Raw genomic sequence first — 18,404 nt, forward strand, 5'->3', positions numbered from 1 at the left:
GTCCCGCTCATCCACCCACTGCCCCAGCACAGACCATCCACCAGCTGTGGCCTGGCCCACAACGTCCTTCCGGCAGGGATAGCCGCAATGCCTGCACGGGGGGCCATGGGGTCAGACCTTTCACCCAGCAACGCGATCACGGAGTGCACTGATCAGTCCATCTCGACCGACCAGCGTGCTCCGCAACCATTACAGTCTAACACAGCACTGTCGCACACAACACGTACACCGCACTAATAAACGGTGCACCACCGACACCCCCATACACCCAGATGGAAATTGATCTGTTTAATACACCCTCCCCTGTCCTTTCCAGCACACCCCTGGCAGCTAATGTCGCCGCTTTCTCGCCAACGCTGTCACCACACCCCACACCACCAGTTATGACACACAGCCAGCGCGCCTCCATAACATCCCCCAACCACGACAGCGACAGGCGTATACGCCGCATACGTCCCCATCCTCCTCCGAAGACTCCCAACATTACGTTCATAGTCCCTCTAATTCCCACTATTCCCCCTATCAGCGCAGACGCAGTGCACATACGTAACACCACAGGTCCCGGTCCGCTAGATGGCGCTCACCATCCACATCAGGACGGTCTGACAGTTCCGAGTGCTGTGATAGGCGGTACTGTAGAAAACAGCGGTCACCCCGAGGATCTATCAACAGGGCTGGAGTGACACCATCAGCAGTAACCGCTCAGGCACACGACGAGCCATCGCCTCCACGTGCCCCAGCCTCAGCTGCCAGCTGGGGATAGCCATCCTTATGTCCCCGGGCTACCGGCCAACATCAACGATGCACCACCACATTGGAAGACAGAAGAGGCAATCTCACCCGGCACACGGCTGTCTACAACCACGTGCAGCGGCATCGGCTACCTGCCAGGGAACTCCATCTCCATCTCCCTGGGCTTCCCGCCAACAAGTCGTCGCTATGACAGGAGTCGGAGTCCCTCCACCACCGGGAGACACTCGGCCTGCGTCAAACAGCGGTAAGAGCTCTGAATTCGGCAAGCACCATGTCATACATATCACAGTGGAAGGAGAATTAGCATCCACTATCAGGGCGCTAGTCCACCAGCTGACTCGCCCTGCCGGACCAACTGATGCAAGGACATCTCAATCAGCTAGCCTTCACAAAGACGCATTTTTCTGCAGAATTAGTCCCCTAGGTACACACGTAGATCCAGATATAAAACAGAAAATATGGGATAAAGATTACGTGGATATTTGGTCGCTATTGTCAGCAGACCAACAATCTGTAGATAAGGAGCGGAGGACAGGATACGAAAGAAACAGACCGAAAATTGCGCAAACCATGAACAACTGGCTTCAGGCCTTTGCAGTCTAAGGCTGTATCATGGTTCAAAAACACCTGGAACGCTGTTTCGAGCTATTCATGTACCAGGACCTAGTATATACAGTAACTCATGTAAGTCTCATGGCGGGTCAGCGTGAAGGTGGTATGACGAGGAATTCCACAGGCGGCTGGCCATGCAACCCGACCTAGGCTGGGGCGATAAATCGACGGATGTTTGGTTGCGTCTTTTGCTATCCCAAAAACAACCCCCTTTTTCGTCATCGGACACTAATTACCCAGCCACCGCAGGCCAAAATTCAGTTGTTGTACGGAGACCATGGGCCTGCTTGCTGTATAACAAGGGGTACTGCCACTTCCACTGGGCCTGTAGATATAAACACGACTGCTCCACCTGCGGAGGCAGACACCCTGCAGCAAGATATACCCGCCAGACACCTGCAAGGCATAACCCCGGTGAACATCACCGCAATTGGCCTTTGGCTAAGACTCTACCCCAATAAAGAGGTGGCACAGCACCTCGATCACGGTTTCAAATTTGGTTTCTTTATCCCCTTTAACTTTAGTCGCTCCCCGAAATCGGCGAATAATCTGAAATCTGCTCGCGAATTCCCATAGATCTTATGGGAAAAAATTTCAAAAAGAGGTAGAACTAGGCAGGATGGCGGGCCCATTTACATCGCTGCCATTCAGGAATATTAGAATCTCACCCCTAGGCATCGTCCCTAAAAAAGAACCGTGAAAATATCGGTTAATACATCACCTCTCATACCCTAAATGCGATTCGGTTAATGACGCGATACTCCAAGAAGAAGCATCAGTAACCTGTGCTTAATTTGCCAGGGCAGTTGAACTCGTGCGGACAGTCAGGCCCGGTGCCCTGCTGGCAAAATCAGACGTAGAGCCAGCATTCCGCCTATTACCCGTTCACCCTGAGTGCTTCCACCTGTTAGGTTGTAAGGTGGACCAGCTTTTCTACTTTGACATGTGCCTACCGATGGGCTGCTCAATCTCCTGTCACTATTTCAAGCTTTTCAGCACTTTTCTTGACTGGGCAGTGTGTTACGAAACCGGCAGCAATTCGACTGTTCATTACCTCGACGATTTCTTGTTCATCGGGCCAAAAAACTCTAAGCTTTGCTATTTCCTCCTCCAAAAATTTAAATTTCTAACCAGTCATTTCGACGTACTGCTCTCAACAGAAAAAAACGGTTGGCCCGTGTAATGTTCTGCCTTTTCTTGGCATAGAAATAGATACCAACGCAATGGTTTTTAGATTGCCAGACGATAAATTGCAAAAAACTCTGCAAATGGTAGAAGATTTCTGCGGGGTTAAAAAAGTCACACTCCAACAGATGCAGTCCCTGCTAGGTTTCCTCAATTTCGCTTGCCATGTAATGCCGGTGGGCAGAACCTTTTCACGCCGATTATCGCTGGCGACTAAGGGCATCTCCCAGCCAGGCCATAGAATTAGGCTAACTCGTACACTGAAGGAAGACTTGCTAATCTGGAAAAAATTCCTAAATTCCTACAATGGCCATACTTGCCTCATGTCTCAAGAAAAGAGTAAGGACTAGCAGCGGGAGGAAATCTCAGAGATCGGTTTGCGGCAATCTACCAAGACCAATGGGGCAAAGCGAGCTGGCCAGCGTTATGGACCACAGCCGACTGAGGCCGCGACCCAGCCCTGCTAGAAGTCTTTGCGATTGTAGCTGCGGTAGAGCTCTGGGGCGCACAACTAGAGAACAGAAACATAAGATTCTCAACCAAACACTCCGGCACAGCAAAGAGCTTGAACATCATGTCTTCTGCATCCCCACCTTTACTCTCTCTTCTGTGCCCCCTAGCATTACTATGCTTAAAACACAACATCTGGTGTTGTGCCATAATTACGTCGGTTGATGATAACCTTGTTAACGCTCTGTTATTTTCCGATTGGCAGGCCTTCAAAGCTCTCCTTCCGAACGCTCAACCATTGGATGTCCAGTGTCCAACACTCCTTTTGGACATGGTAGCCAATCAATGATGCCATTGATCCGCGCATTAGTTACGTCGGCTACCTGGCAGGTTTACGATAAGGTGTGGGACGAGTGGTGCTCATTCATTCTTGGAAAACAAGTCGATAGGTGCGATCGGGCGAAATGCGAGGTGCTGGTTGATCTTTTGAATTTGCTCAGGCAAAAAGGCACGTCAGGAACATCGGCGCAGCGTGATCTTTCAGGAATAGCCTTTTTCTTCCAGTTAAGGCAGACGTGACAAAGTATTTTTTCATCAGACAAGCCGTAAAAGGCTGGAAAAGACTCCAATCTAGTCAGGAGTGTCGTTGTCCCATTTCTTTGAGGCTACTGCGTGATATTATCACGATTTCCCCGTCGGTATGCAAATTCCCAATACGAGTCAATCCTAGTATCAGCTGCGTTTGCCATTGCCTTTTTCAGTGCGCTTCAGATTAGCAAGCTGGTACTGCATTCAAAAACCTCATCGGAGGACGGACTAATCAACGAAGACCTCATCATATGCAACGATGCACTGTGCGTTAGGGTGTGTAAATCCAAATGTGATCCCACCGGTAGAGGGACGTGGGTCCTCGTTAAGTCGTCGGATGGTCCCGTATGCCCACTTAACATAGTAAAATGATACACAGCAATGAAACGCACGAGTAGATTCTTTCTGTCACACGCAGGCGGCTCCCCCCTTACTAAATACCAGTTCCACACAATTTTTAATCGGTGTCTCGAAGCGATTAGCGTCGATCCATCAGAATACTGGACACATTCTTTTCCGTATAGGGGCTGCAACCGAGGCGGCTAAGGCCGGGATCCCTGAGGCTGAAGTGCACTGATTGGGTCAATGAAAATCCGCATGCTTTTCCTGATACATAAGACCCGACCTGCTTAAGTAACATATCTTGTCTTTTTCAGGCATCCAAAAACTCGCAGTTTGGGTGGTTCGTACATCTACTGGGCAAAGAAACGGGCCGAACATCAGCCCGGTGGTGCGAATTTAGGCTTCAGGAACGTAGAGGTCAACTGGAGAGGGATAAGAGGCCTACAATGGCAAAAAATCTTCCCAGAAGTCATTGACATCACTAAGAGGGCCAAAGGGCCTGTGATACTAGTCTTGCATGCCGGCGGCAATGATCTGGGAAAAAGGAGATGTATCGAGTTCAGTTCAATGATGACAGCTGATATCGAGCGTTTCTTCTATCTGTTACGGATATGATATTGGTGTGGTCGGAGATGGTGCCATGAGCTGTCTGGCACGGGGCTAAGGACCCAAAAGCTATAGAACGATCAAGGAAAAAAGTCAACCCAAGAGTGGCAAGATTTGTAAAAGAAAAATTTGGCATCGTAGTTCGCCACTACCAACTGGAAGGTGACAAATCAGGATTGCTGAGGTCCTACGGTATTCATCTCACAGACATTAGGCTTGATATATTTCTGTCAGGTCTGCAAGACTGAATTGAACAGGCCCTAATGCTGATGGGTGGGGGTCGGAGTCACGTGTAGGTAATACACATGATCCTCCATGGTGGAAGTGGAGGGAGGGGCAAAGCTTCATAGCCACTCATTGGCTGGCCACCCATCAGTCGCAGACTGGGCCCACGGCTGTGAGCCCATTGCGATATGTAATTTGCCCCTCCCTGCTTATCAAATTAATAAACTGTGACCAACTAGTTCAACCCATCTAGGCCTGTTCGTGTTGTCTTTTCGGGATTGGTGGTAGGGGGGAAGTCACTGTTTACGACATGCGGGTCTCTGCAGTCATGAAAACACAGGAGAAATAGGAGTTTGTAACTAAAATGCAAAAAAAAGTTTATTGTTTACAAGTAAGAAAACAATTAAGGAGCATTCTGGCGACCAAGAAAAGGCATACTTAAGGTGCATACAATTTAGTGTCAACATGTACTATAGTAAGGTGCATACAATTTACTTAAAGAGGTTGTCCACTACATTTTATACGGCTCTCATCGATTTAAACCTTGTAAATATGTCTTTTTGTCAATATCTTATGTTGCCATATTTGCCTCTGAGCGGCGCTATCGCTGACACATCAGTCCGGATCATGTAACCTCGGCTGCAGCCACCAATGACACCCACTGTCTCATCAAGTTCCGGAATCCCTTCATTCAGCCAGGTGTGACCCAGTTGCACGCACCTATTCTGATTGACTGGGCTGTGGATGGAGTTTCAATGCACGTCACAGCCCAGTATCAAGCATTGAAAGCAGAGGAAAGAGGGAACGCGCGCGCTAGATACTGGGCTGTGATTTGAGGTGAAACTCCACCCACATCCCAGTTAATCAGGATCAGTGCGTGCAACTGGGTCATGCCTGGCTGAAAGGATTCCAGAACTTGATGTGACATCGGCGGATGCAGCCCAGGTCACGTGATGTGGACAGAGCAGTCAGCAATAGCGGCACTCAGAGGCACATATGGCAGCAGTATGTATTTACAAAAAAACTTATTTACAAGGTTTAAATCATTATAAAATGCAGTGGACCACCTCTTTAAAAGAAAGAAAAGCTCAGTTGTGAATGTGCACCAGTTGAGTATAATTGAACAACCAAATTTAGTTGGACATAAAATAGATAGATATAAAATTCTAAATATAAAAATTAATATTACTGTTATAACAGATATGTATGGTAGAGAGTAGGGTTGAGCGAAACGGGTCGTTCATTTTCAAAAGTCGCCGACTTTTGGCACAGTCGGGTTTCATGAAACCCGACCCGACCCCTGTGTGGGGTCGGCCATGCGGTACGCGACTTTCGCGCCAAAGTCGCATTTCAATTACGCGAAAAGCGCCATTTCTCAGCCAATGAAGGTGAACGCAGAGTGTGGGCAGCGTGATGACATAGGTCCTGGTCCCCACCATCTTAGAGAAGGGCATTGCAGTGATTGGCTTGTTGTCTGCGGCGTCAATGGGGCTATAAAGAGGCGTTCCCGCCGACCACCATCTTACTGCTGCTGATCTGAGCTTAGGGAGAGGTTGCTGCCGCTTCGTCAGAAGCAGGGATAGCGTTAAGAAGGGTCCATTAACCACCAAACCGCTTGTGCTGTAGCGATTTCCACTGTCCAACACCACCTTCGGTGTGCAGGAATAGTGGAAGCTACATTTTTTTTTTCCTCAGCGCTGTAGCTCATTGGGCTGCCCTAGAAGGCTCCCTGATAGCTGCATTGCTGTGTGTACGCCGCTGTGCAAACCAACTGCTTTTTTCAAAGCACAAATCCTGTTGTTCCTTCCTTTCTGCACAGCTATCTTTTTTGTTTGTCCACACTTTTTATTTAATTTGTGCAGCAGTCCACTCCTTATTGCTGCCTGCCATACCTGGCTGAGATTACTGCAGGGAGATAGTAATTTTAGGACAGTCCCTGTTTTTTTTTTTTTTAATTCTCCCTAAAAAAATAAGTTGTGGGAGATTAAGATTGGCATTTCTGCTAGAGTGCCATCCCTGTGTGTGCCATCTCTCTCACATAGAAAGCCTTTTTTTTTTTGTTGATTTGGTTTCTAAATTCTACCTGAAAAAATCAATAAATCAATCAATCAGTGGGAGATAAATATTGGCCTCTGGGCTTGTGTGCCACTCCTGACTCCTGTGTGTGCCATCTCTCACTCAGTGGGCCATAGAAAGCCTATTTATTTTTTTTGTTGATTTGGTTTCTAAATTCTACCTGAAAAAATCAATAAATCAATCAGTGGGAGATAAATATTGGCCTCTGGGCTTGTGTGCCACTCCTGACTCCTGTGTGTGCCATCTCTCACTCAGTGGGCCATAGAAAGCCTATTTATTTTTTTTGTTGATTTGGTTTCTAAATTCTACCTGAAAAAATCAATAAATCAATCAGTGGGAGATAAATATTGGCCTCTGGGCTTGTGTGTCACTCCTGACTCCTGTGTGTGCCATCTCTCACTCAGTGGGCCATAGAAAGCCTATTTATTTTTTTTGTTGATTTGGTTTCTAAATTCTACCTGAAAAAATCAATAAATCAATCAGTGGGAGATAAATATTGGCCTCTGGGCTTGTGTGCCACTCCTGACTCCTGTGTGTGCCATCTCTCACTCAGTGGGCCATAGAAAGCCTATTTATTTTTTTTGTTGATTTGGTTTCTAAATTCTACCTGAAAAAATCAATAAATCAATCAGTGGGAGATAAATATTGGCCTCTGGGCTTGTGTGTCACTCCTGACTCCTGTGTGTGCCATCTCTCACTCAGTGGGCCATAGAAAGCCTATTTATTTTTTTGTTGATTTGGTTTCTAAATTCTACCTGAAAAAATCAATAAATCAATCAGTGGGAGATAAATATTGGCCTCTGGGCTTGTGTGCCACTCCTGACTCCTGTGTGTGCCATCTCTCACTCAGTGGGCCAAAGAAAGCCTATTTATTTTTTTTGTTGTTTTGGTCTCTAAATTCTACCTGAAAAAATCAATAAATCAATCAGTGGGAGATAAATATTGGCCTCTGGGCTTGTGTGCCACTCCTGACTCCTGTGTGTGCCATCTCTCACTCAGTGGGCCATAGAAAGCCTATTTTTTTTTTTTTTTTGTTTCTAAATTCTCCCAGTAAAAATCATTTTATTTTATTTTGTTTCTAAAGTCTCCCTGAAAAAAAAAAATCAGTGGGAGATTAATATTGCCCTTTCTGCTTGTGTGCCAGTCTTGACTCCTGGGTGTGCCATCTCTCTCTCTCTCTCTCAAATAGTGGGCACTGGGCCATAGAAAGGCAATTTTTTTTTTATTTGGTTTCTAAATTCTCCCGGAAAAAATAATTTTATTTTATTTGGTTTCTAAATTCTTTCTTAAAAAATCATTTTATTTTATTTGGTTTCTAAAGTCTCCCTGAAAAAAAAAAAAAAATCAGTGGGAGATTAATATTGCCCTTTCTGCTTGTGTGCCAGTCTTGACTCCTGGGTGTGCCATCTCTCTCTCTCAAATAGTGGGCACTGGGCCATAGAAAGGCAATTTTTTTTTATTTGGTTTCTAAATTCTCCCGGAAAAAATCATTTTACTTTTTTTTGGTTTCTAAATTCTTCCTGAAAAAAATCATTTTATTTTATTTTGTTTCTAAAATCTCCCTGAAAAAAAAAAAAATCAGTGGGAGAGTAATATTGCCCTTTCTGCTTGTGTGCCAGTCTTGACTCCTGGGTGTGCCATCTCTCTCTCTCAAATAGTGGGCACTGGGCCATAGAAAGGCAATTTTTTTTTTTGCTTTCTAAATTCTCCATGAAATAAAAAAAAAATACAGTGGGAGATTAATATTGACATTTGTACTTGAGTGACAGTCCTGCGTGTGTGGCATCTCTCTGATTTGGTGCCACAGAAAACAGAGTGTGTAACATTGTGCCTGATTTTCCTTGCGGTCTCACCAACCTTTAAAGGGATATCGAAATCATACTGAAGTTATAGCTCACCATGTAAGTTGTTTGACAGCAACAAATACCGTTACTTTGATTACGTTTTTAAAACAATGAGGAAGTCTAGTGGAAGAGGTCGTGGCCGTGGGCGTTCATTGTCAGCTGGTAATGATGGTAGTGGTAGTGGAGCATCAGGTGGTCGTGGGAAAAGAAATATTGCACCTAAGTCTGGAGCTGTGGAGCCAGGTTCGTCGTCTGGCTACAGAAGGCCTCGAACGCTCCCTTTTCTGGGAGTAGGAAAACCGCTTTTAAAGCCGGAGCAGCAAGAGCAAGTTTTGGCTTACCGTGCAGACTCAGCCTCTAGCTCTTTTTCCTCCTCTTTTGAAACTGGTAAATGTAAAAGCAGCGCGTCGTTAGTGGATGTTCACGGTCAGGGACAAGTCGCTTCCTTGTCCTCTTCAGCAAAAACAACAACAGAGAAGGATGCAGCAGGCGACACAACGGGTTACTCCATGGAGCTCTTTACACATACCGTCCCTGGCTTAGAAAGTGAAGCAGTTAACAGGCCATGCCCATTACAAGTTGAATCTGACATGGAGTGCACTGATGCACAGCCACAGCCAGACTACTATGCTGGTCCTTTGACTCAGACCACAACATTGTCCTCGCAGGGTACTGATCCAGAATCAGACCCTGATGAGACTATGTTGCCCCATCATGAACGCTCTACCACCGACTTACACGGTGACACAGACAAAGTTGCGCACGAGCTAGAAGAGGAGGTTATAGATGACCCATTTGTTGACCCCGATTGGCAGCCATTGGGGGAACAGGGTGCAGGCGGCAGTAGTTCTGAAGCGGAGGAGGAGTGGCCGCAGCAGGCATCAACATCGCAACAGGTTCCATCTGCCGGGCCCGTATCTGGCCCAAAACGCGTGGCAAAGCCAAAACCTGTTGGAGGACAGCGTGTCCATCCGGTTAAAGCTCAGTCTGCAATGGCTGAAAAGGGATCCGAGGCTCGAAAGAGTGCAGTCTGGCATTTTTTTAAACAACATCCAATTGATCCGCACAAAGTCATCTGTCAAAAATGTTCAACTAGCTTAAGCAGAGGTCAGAATCTGAAAAGTCTCAATACAAGTTGCATGCATAGACATTTAACCACCATGCATTTGCAATCCTGGACTAACTACCAAACGTCCCTTAAGGTTGTAGCACCATCGGCCAATGAAGCTAGTCAACAACGCTACATCCCTTCCGTCACTGTAAGGCCACCATTTTCCGCACCACCAGCAGTATCTGTGCAGGTTTCTTTGCCAGCCCAAAGCAGTCAGGGTATCACCAGTTTCGTAGGAGGAAATACTGTATCTAGGGCACCGGCGGAAACAATACCGTCTCCAACCGTCTCTCAGTCTGCCTTGTCCACCGGCACACCCGCTAGTTCCACGATCTCCAGCTCTCCAGTCCAGCTCACCCTACATGAGACTCTGGTTAGAAATAGGAAGTACTTATCCTCGCATCCGCGTACACAAGGTTTTAACGCCCACATAGCTAGACTAATCTCGTTAGAGATGATGCCCTACCGGTTAGTTGAAAGCGAAGCTTTCAAATCCCTGATGGACTACGCTGAACCACGCTACGAGCTACCCAGTCGACACTTCTTTTCGAGAAAAGCATCCCAGCCCTCCACCAGCATGTTAAAGAGCGCATCGTCCATGCACTCAAGCAATCTGTGAGTACAAAGGTGCACCTGACAACAGATGCATGGACCAGTAGGCATGGCCAGGGACGTTACATGTCCATCACGGCACACTGGGTGAATGTGGTAGATGCACGGTCCACAGGGGACATCAATTTCGGGACAGTTGTGCCTAGCCCACGGTCTGGGAAACAATTGGCTGTAGGCGTTCGCACCCCCTCCTCCTCCTCGTCCTCCTGCAGAAGCGAGAGCTCTTCCACAGACCGCAGTCGCCCAACCACTCCATCGGCAGCTGTCACTGTTGCACACCAGTTGTCCCATTATGGCCCAGCTACTGCAAGCGTCAGCAGGCTGTATTGGCTATGAAGTGTTTGGGCGACAACAGACACACCGCGGAAGTTCTGTCCGAGTTCTTGCAGCAAGAAACGCAGTCGTGGCTGGGCACAGTAGATCTTGAGGCAGGCAAGGTAGTGAGTGATAACGGAAGGAATTTCATGGCTGCCATCTCCCTTTCCCAACTGAAACACATTCCTTGCCTGGCTCACACCTTAAACCTGGTGGTGCAGTGCTTATTGAAAACTTATCCTGGGTTCTCCGACCTGCTCCTCAAAGTGCGTGGGCTTTGCTCACATATCCGCCGTTCGCCTGTACACTCCAGCCGTATGCAGACCTATCAGCGGTCTTTGAACCTTCCCCAGCATCGCCTAATCATAGACGTTGCAACAAGGTGGAACTCAACACTGCACATGCTTCAGAGACTGTGCAACAGAGGCGGGCTGTTATGTTTTTGTGGGAGGATACACATACAAGGGCAGGCAGTAGGATGGCAGACATGGAGTTGTCAGGTGTGCAGTGGTCGAAGATACAAGACATGTGTCACGTCCTTCAGTGTTTTGAGGAATGCACACGGCTGGTTAGTGCAGACAACGCCATAATAAGCATGAGCATCCCCCTAATGTGTCTGCTGATGCAAAGTTTGACGCACATAAAGGATCAGGCGTCTGCACCAGAGGAAGAGGAAAGCCTTGTTGACAGTCAGCCATTGTCTGGTCAGAGCAGTGTACAGGACGAGGTAGCGGGCGAAGAGGAGGTGGAGGACGAAGAGGATGATGGGGATGAGTATATTTTTAATGAGGAAGCTTTCTCGGGGGCACTGGAAATTGGTGGCGTGGCAAGGCCGGGTTCTGGTTTTTTGAGGGACACAAGTGACGTAGATTTGCCTGAAACTGCCCCTCAACCAATCACAACCGCAGATTTGACAACTGGAACTTTGGCCCACATGGCGGATTTTGCCTTACTTATCCTCAAAAGGGACACACACATTACTAAAATGATGAACGATGACGATTACTGGTTGGCCTGCCTCCTTGATCCTTGCTATAAAGGCAAATTGCAAAATATTATGCCACATGAGAACTTGGAACTAATATTAGCAACCAAACAATCAACTCTTGTTGACCGTTTGCTTCAGGCATTCCCAGCACACAGCGCCCGTGATCGTTCTCACACGAGCTGCAGGGGGCAGCAGACCAGGAGTGTTAGGGGTGCACACATCAGAAGTGGCGTTGGACAGAGGGGTTTTCTGACCAGGTTGTGGAGTGATTTTGCTATGACTGCAGACAGGACAGGTACTGCTGCATCAATTCAAAGTGACAGGAGACATTTGTCCAGTATGGTTACAAACTATTTTTCATCCCTTATCGATGTTCTCCCTCAACCGTCATTCCCATTTGATTACTGGGCATCCAAATTAGACACCTGGCCAGAATTGGCAGAATATGCATTGCAGGAGCTTGCTTGCCCGGCAGCTAGTGTCCTATCAGAAAGAGTATTCAGTGCTGCAGGTTCAATATTAACAGAAAAAAGGACTCGTCTGGCTACCCAAAATGTTGATGATCTAACATTCATTAAAATGAACCACAACTGGATTTCGAATTCTTTTGCCCCACCTTGCCCGGCCGACACCTAGCTTTCCTATGAAAAGCTCTTGCCTGTGGACTACTGTGAATTACTTTTCTAATGTCTTAATTTGCTGCAGCTGATTGTCCAGCATACAACATGTTTAGACCTCCCTAAATGGCCAAACTTCCCACACGGGGGCGTGGTATCACGACTTGGCGCAAGCACCCGTGAGAGTGCTGTTTGTCTGAAGAGGTGGGTGTGCCCGCTTTTGGTCGACAGCACTGCCACAGGGTCCCTCATAGTACAATAAAGTGTCTCTGGCGGTGGTGGTGCGCACCCAACGTCAGACACACTGTTGTAACATGAGGGGCCCTGGGCCTGTACCGCCGGCCAGAAGAGAGTTCACCCACCCCCAGGTCAAACATTGCTCTACCACTTCCACAATTATCTCTCACACTTCCACCAATGTTTAGCCTATGCGCTGACATCCTTCCATTCCTGCCACTGGCAATACCATTGTGTTGACATGTATGATGGTACTTAACATAGTCAGGGGCAGTGTCCTCTCTTTACCCAAGTAAATACTTTGCGCCATATCAGTAGGTCTGAAACTACGCAGAGGATCCCACCCCTGTACCTAATGATTGCACCCTTTAGTGTTTTCATTTTGTTTTAATGCGAGACATTCACATTTATGTATTGTTTTGGACTACTAACTGGCAGACACTCATTACAATCGGCCTCCGCTGACCAGACCACTGCTGCCCGTGTACCCCTGGAACCAATTGTAAAGTGCCTACAGCCAGCCCAATTTTTTTATGTTAGGCCTTCGAAGCCTGTCTGCGGCCCGTTCTTTCTACTACTCCTACACTGACCAGACCACTGCTGCCCGTGTACCCCTGGAACCTATTTAAAAGTGCCTACAGCCCAATTTTATTATGTTAGGCCTTCGAAGCCTGTCTGCGGCCCATTCTTTCTACTGCTCCTCCACTGACCAGACCACTGCTGCCCGTGAACCCCTGGAACCTATTTAAAAGTGCCTACAGCCCAATTTTATTATGTTAGGCCTTCGAAGCCTGTCTGCGGCCCGTTCTTTCTACTACCCCTACACTGACCAGACCACTGCTGCCCGTGTACACCTGGAACCTATTTAAAAGTGCCTACAGCCCTAATTTATTATGTTAGGCCTTTGAAGCCTGTCTGCGGCCCGTTCTTTCTACTACTCCTACACTGACCAGACCACTGCTGCCCGTGTACCCCTGGAACCTATTTAAAAGTGCCTACAGCCCAATATTTTATTATGTTAGGCCTTCGAAGCCTGTCTGCGGCCCGTTCTTTCTACTACTCCTCCACTGACCAGACCACTGCTGCCCGTGTACCCCTGAAACTTATTTTAAAGTGCCTACAGCCCAATATTTTATTATGTTAGGCCTTCGAAGCCTGTCTGCGGCCCGTTCTTTCTACTACTCCTACACTGACCAGACCACTGCTGCCCGTGTACCCCTGGAGCCTATTTAAAGGTGCCTACAGCCCAATATTTTATTATGTTAGGCCTTCGAAGCCTGTCTGCGGCCCGTTCTTTCTACTACTCCTCCACTGACCAGACCACTGCTGCCCGTGTACCCCTGAAACTTATTTTAAAGTGCCTACAGCCCAATATTTTATTATGTTAGGCCTTCGAAGCCTGTCTGCGGCCCGTTCTTTCTACTACTCCTACACTGACCAGACCAATGCTGCCTGTGTACCCCTGGAACCTATTTAAAAGTGCCTACAGCCCAATATTTTATTATGTTAGGCCTTCGAAGCCTGTCTGCGGCCCGTTCTTTCTACTACTCCTACACTGACCAGACCACTGCTGCCCGTGTACCCCTGGAACCTATTTAAAAGTGCCTACAGCCCAATATTTTATTATGTTAGGCTTTCGAAGCCTGTCTGCGGCCCGTTCTTTCTACTACTCCTACACTGACCAGACCACTGCTGCCCGTGTACCCCTGGAACCTATTTAAAAGTGCCTACAGCCATATTTTATTATGTTAGGCCTTCAAAGCCTGTCTGCGGTCCCTCCTTCCACTAGGCCTCCACTGACCTGTCTACTGCTGCCCGTGTTCCCCTGGAACCAATGTTAAAGTGCCTACAGCCCTAATTTATTATGTTAGGCCTTTGAAGCCTGTCTGCGGTCCCTCCTTCAACTAGGCCTCCACTGACCAGTCTACTGCTGCCCGTGTACCCCTGGAACCAATGTTAAAGTGCCCACAGCCCTAATTTATTATGTTAGGGCTTCGAAGCCTGTCTGCGATCCCTCCTTCCACTAGGCCTCCACTGACCAGTCTACTGCTGCCCGTGCACCCCTGAACCAATTCTAAAGTGCCTACAGCCATATTTTAGTATGTTAGGCCTTCGAAGCCTGTCTGCGGTCCGTTCTTTCTACTACTCCTCCACTGACCAGACCACTGCTGCCCGTGTACCGCTGGAACCTATTTAAAAGTGCCTACAGCCCAATTTTTTTATGTTAGGCCTTCGAAGCCTGTCTGCGGTCCCTCCTTCCACTAGGCCTCCACTGACCTGTCTACTGCTGCCCGTGTACCCCTGGAACCAATTATAAAGTGCCTACAGCCCAATTTTTTTATGTTTGGCCTTCGAAGCCTGTCTGCGGTCCCTTCTTTCTACTACTCCTCCACTGACCAGACCAGTGCTGCCCGTGCACCCCTGGAACCTATTTTTAATTGCATAGAGCATCCTTTTTTTAATAGTAGGCGTACAAAGTCTGTCTGTGGTCCACTATTGAAATTGTCCTCCACTGCCCAGAGCAATGCTGCCTGTGTACCCCTGTAACCTTTTTTAAACTGCAGTGAGCCACATTTTTGGTTTAAGGCCTACTGCCTGTGTCTGTCTGCGCCACTCAATACAGCTGTCCTCCTTTGAAAAAAGCAGAGCGTCAATAGTCTTGTTTTCAGCCTCTAGGAATTTTAAAACTGCATTGGGGCTACTACTTTGGTAGGGCCTACTAACGGTGTCTGCCGCTCCTTGCTGTTCTCCTGGTTTCCTGTCCTGAAATTCCATTTTCAGGCTCTCGTTAAGTAGTTGTTAATGTTAGACTGCATTTGGCCTACTAGTTGGGTTGGGGCCTACTATCGGTGTCTGCCACTCCTTGCTGTTCTCCACTGAACAAAGCTGTGCCGCCTGTTTACTACTGTTGCCAATTTTGAACTGTATTTCGACTACTTACTGATTTGGGCCTACTCTCTGTGTCAGCCTCTCATTCCAGTTGTCCTCCACTGCAATGCCCCCTGGTTAGTCCTGTGTTACCAATTTTGAACTGCATTTAGCCCACTTTATTCTTTGGGCCTATATCTGTGTTTCCTCCTCATCCTGCCCATTGCCCAGCCAGTGATAGATGAGTCTGCTGGTACATTGACCCATAACGCAACATTCCCCGTGCACGCTACACAGCAAGATTGTGACCCTGCTGAAAGTCAGGTTCCTCTTCCCGCATACCATGCCACCTTACACGGGGACAAAGAGGATGGTGCAGATGAAAGTGCAGGTTCCTTCATCAGGTAGGGGGAGGAATACTAGTTGGCGACGTCACTGGCACAGGGCCTCTCATAGTACGCAAAAGTGTTGTTGCCGGTGGGAGGCGCCCCCGACGTGCAAACACACCGCTGTACTTTGAGGGGCCCTGTGCCAGTGCCAATGCCAACGAGTGGGCCCCCCTGCTTGCTCAGGATCACAGCACTTGCAAAGTTGAAATACTTACCTCTCCCTGCTCCACTGCCGTGACGTGGTCCAGATTTACTGGGCCCACTAATTACTTGAACCAGCCCTACCCCCCACAACTTTAGCCAAATGACCCCCAATTTCAAATGCCTTCCAATTATTATAAGCTAAATTACGATTGACAAGCTTCTGTAACAAGAATGGATGTTTTTGCCATTAAAATGGGCAGTGTAGGTGTTTTCCTGGCCTCCACTCACTGCCGACTATGCTCCCCCATTGACTTGCATTGGGTTTCGTGTTTCGGTCGATCCCCGACTTTTCGCGATAATCGGCCGATTCCACTCGACTCGACTTTTAAGATAGTCGGGTTTCGCGAAACACGGCTCGACTCTAAAAAGGTCAAGGTCGCTCAACCCTAGTAGAGAGGAAGAATAATGAACATTAACATATGCTGCAGGATGTGAACTCTGCAAAACAGTTACAAGCAAGCCAGTATTCATTGAAGTTCACATCTAATGCTAGTAGTTTGCTAGGTGTCTCAGTGGGAAGATTACACAGGTCTACAAAAAATATTTTTTGGAATCATCGCAGGTGACTTTGGACTTTTGTGGATCATCTTTTTGTCCTGATTTAAAAAAAATATATATGTTTTAATTATAGTAGGTCTAATACCCCTCCACAGAGAGTGAGAATTTAAGTCCAAGAAGAGGTTTCACATGTACCCGTTCAGATGGAGACGTTTATTCTCAATGAGGTAGGTCAAGCGTAGGACCTCGTATAAGAGAGATGCCGTAAAGTGGCTACGAGGTACACTTAAATATGGCCATTTTTATGCGCTAAAAGCTCTCATTTTTCATATTTCTAGTGCAGTAATGCAGTTCAAATTTCGTGTTTTCAAGTTTGCATGTTTTGGCGCTGCAGTGTGCTGCCCTTTTTACTTAACTATATACGAGTTGGCGACTCTGGGTTCAGCACCTGTTCACACTCAGTCTATGTTTGGATGTGCAGGTCAGGTTTTTGAAATGTATTCTCTAGCCTTCTGATCGTGCACTCCCGCCTCCTAGCCACAGGTGTTTTAATTATAGTAGGTCTAATTCCCCTCCACAGAGAGTGAGAATTTGAGTCCAAGAAGAGGTTTCACATGTACCCGTTCAGCTGGAGACGTTTATTCTCAATGAGGTAGGTCAAGCGTAGGACCTCGTATAAGAGAGATGCCGTAAAGTGGCTACGAGGTACACATAAATATGGCCATTTTTATGCGCTAAAAGCTCTCATTTTTCATATTTCTAGTGCAGTAATGCAGTTCAAATTTCGTGTTTTCAAGTTTGCATGTTTTGGCGCTGCAGTGTGCTGCCCTTTTTACTTAACTATATACGAGTTGGCGACTCTGGGTTCAGCACCTGTTCACACTCAGTCTATGTTTGGATGTGCAGGTCAGGTTTTTGAAATGTATTCTCTAGCCTTCTGATCGTGCACTCCCGCCTCCTAGCCACAGGTGTTTTAATTATAGTAGGTCTAATTCCCCTCCACAGAGAGTGAGAATTTGAGTCCAAGAAGAGGTTTCACATGTACCCGTTCAGATGGAGACGTTTATTCTCAATGAGGTAGGTCAAGCGTAGGACCTCGTATAAGAGAGATGCCGTAAAGTGGCTACGAGGTACACATAAATATGGCCATTTTTATGCGCTAAAAGCTCTCATTTTTCATATTTCTAGTGCAGTAATGCAGTTCAAATTTCGTGTTTTCAAGTTTGCATGTTTTGGCGCTGCAGTGTGCTGCCCTTTTTACTTAACTATATACGAGTTGGCGACTCTGGGTTCAGCACCTGTTCACACTCAGTCTATGTTTGGATGTGCAGGTCAGGTTTTTGAAATGTATTCTCTAGCCTTCTGATCGTGCACTCCCGCCTCCTAGCCACAGGTGTTTTAACCCCTTTCTGCCATTAGACGTACTATTGCGTCCATGTGGGGTGGGCTTTACTTCCCAAGGACGCAATAGTACGTCATATGCGATCGGCAGCGCTCACGGGGGGAGCGCCGCCGATCGCGGCCGGGTGTCAGCTGTTTATCGCAGCTGACATCCGGCACTATGTGCCAGGAGCGGTCACGGACCGCCCCCGGCACATTAACCCCCGGCACACCGCGATCAAAGATGATCGCGATGTGCCGGCGGTACAGGGAAGCACCGCGCAGGGAGGGGGCTCCCTGCGGGCTTCCCTGAGCCCCCCGCAGCAACGCGATGTGATCGCGTTGCTGCGAGGGTCTCACCTCCCTCCCTGCTCCCTCCAGCCCCGGATCCAAGATGGCCGCGGATCCGGGTCCTGCAGGGAGGGAGGTGGCTTCACAGAGCCTGCTCAGAGCAGGCACTGTGAAGCAGCCTGCACTCCTATCAGATCAGTGATCTGACAGAGT

The sequence above is a fragment of the Ranitomeya imitator genome, chromosome 4, assembly GCF_032444005.1.
Source record: "Ranitomeya imitator isolate aRanImi1 chromosome 4, aRanImi1.pri, whole genome shotgun sequence".
NCBI lineage: Eukaryota > Metazoa > Chordata > Amphibia > Anura > Dendrobatidae > Ranitomeya > Ranitomeya imitator.